This window comes from Zingiber officinale, chromosome 1A (genome assembly GCF_018446385.1).
Source record: "Zingiber officinale cultivar Zhangliang chromosome 1A, Zo_v1.1, whole genome shotgun sequence".
Classification (NCBI taxonomy): domain Eukaryota; kingdom Viridiplantae; phylum Streptophyta; class Magnoliopsida; order Zingiberales; family Zingiberaceae; genus Zingiber; species Zingiber officinale.
In genome coordinates this window covers 13,384,363-13,386,412 of record NC_055987.1, presented here as the reverse complement: position 1 = coordinate 13,386,412, position 2,050 = coordinate 13,384,363, and positions in this window count along the sequence as shown.

Below are 2,050 nucleotides of genomic sequence, written 5' to 3'. Positions count from 1 at the left end.
GACAGCAATCTATCAAGTCCAAGAGACCGGATAAATTATTTTGAAACATATGGGAATAGAACAGATATAAACCTACAGAAACCAGGAAAAAATTTTACTGAAAAAGCCCTTGATGGATTTAGAATGGGAGAATCTGAAACCTGCAGCACTAGTAAAAGTTTTATCTATTAGAGATGTGTTTATGAAGAGTACTAAGGCTTGTTTAGCAGTGCTAATCATATAAACATATAGAGCTCCAAAGTGGGAAAGAGAGATATCACTATCAGACACCTGATCAAAGAGAAAAAAGAAGATGCTAATTCACTTTCTTTTTGTTGGTTTCTATTAAATAAAGAAGTGTGTTACTGTGGTACTGAAACTAAATGATGCCTTCTTGAAGGCGCAACTTAAAGTTCAATTCATGCCTATTTCTTGTGCAATCCTGATAATGGGAAGCCCCCACGGGCGGGATCAACTGGTTATGACATGGATTCTTGCAGCATGAGTCGAGAGGTCGAGGGTCTGCGGCAGCAAATGCGATAACATCAATATCTGTCCGTGCTAAACACCTGAGACCACCATGTCATAGCTGGGCCCGTATTCACCGTGATTTACTCCCTCTCATACTTGTGGGGCCGGGTTGAGGGGGCCGCTAGGTTGGCGGTTCGAACCTTTTGCAGCTGATAATGGGAAGGAAGCCCTCTGGGCTCTTTATTTATGTTAGAAGATAAAAAACACGATGATGATGACAAGGACACATGTCACTGGAAAAGGATCTTACTGCTAAATCTTTATGGCATCAGGGAAAAAGTGAATTAAGCTAGGTGGTGAATGTTCACTCAAGTCCTTTTCTGCATGAATAGTACGATCTTCAAAGTGTTTTTATCGTTGTGTTTGATACTGAAATCTACTTCTTTTTTCCTGTCTCACTGATGTACTGGGTCACCATTAAAAAGCTTTCTAATGCTTCGTGGAGGATGGATTTTGCCTGAACCAAGCGCACTAAAACGATAACTTTGACATCTCAGAAATGTAAACCATACAATATAAGAATTTTATTCTACCCTGGTATAAATGATAAAATGGTAAGGTCAAGAGAAGTGAATCGATGGAAGTAATCTACTATCTTATTTCCAATATCTTACTGTAAATCGGTGCTGGTCACTTTTACTGTCCTGATAAGGCCTAAAGTACTGCACACTGATAAAGGTCTATATAAAACTTTGGATCCTAAAATATGAAGATTAAAAAGGAGTTGAGCAGTTGCAACTTGCTGATGAAAAAAATGGCCTCAGTTTGATCATTCAAATGGTGAGCTGCTGTAGCAAGTTGTACCAACATTAAAATTAAGGAATTATTATTATTTTTCAATGCTCTATAAAATTTAGGCATGCAACAGCATCTCATTCTGCTCCCAAAAAGTAAAAGCAACTTCTTTCATGCACGACTAGGAAACAGAAACGATGGTAAGGCCCACTAATAACTTACCTATGTTCTAGTTACTGACGCCCACTGATAAAAGCAATAAAGATGGAGGTTTAGGCTGACAAATTATATCTGAGTTTCATGGTAACAAGCTGAAGCATTTCTGCTTAGTGCCCAATACCTCATTGGACAACATGTAAGTATATTCCAAGGGAATGTAGTCTGCAGAGGCTAAATAACTTACAAAATCTGTTGTGCTAGTTCGCCAACGAGACAAAAATCTTTAGCCAAAGATGCGAGTAATAAAGAGAATAGACATATCGAGTAGTGATTCGACCTCTGTAATTTAATTCTTGAGCATCAGATAGTTGATCAATCCATTAGCTTGTGAGTATTAACAAATGTAGGTTGGCTGAAATTTAAAATGAATAATCAAATTTGCATCATAATAAAAAACAATCAAATCCAGGACACCAATCAATATTTTCATTCGAGAGAAACAAGAATAAGATACACCTACACCAGTCCATGTGAAGCTTTACAAGAACCCTCTTAGTGTGGACTGGAGATGGAAGAATATGACGCTTATGGCATGAACCGTTGAAGGTGCTCTGGAAAAGTACCAAGTAGGGCCGGGGCGTCATGA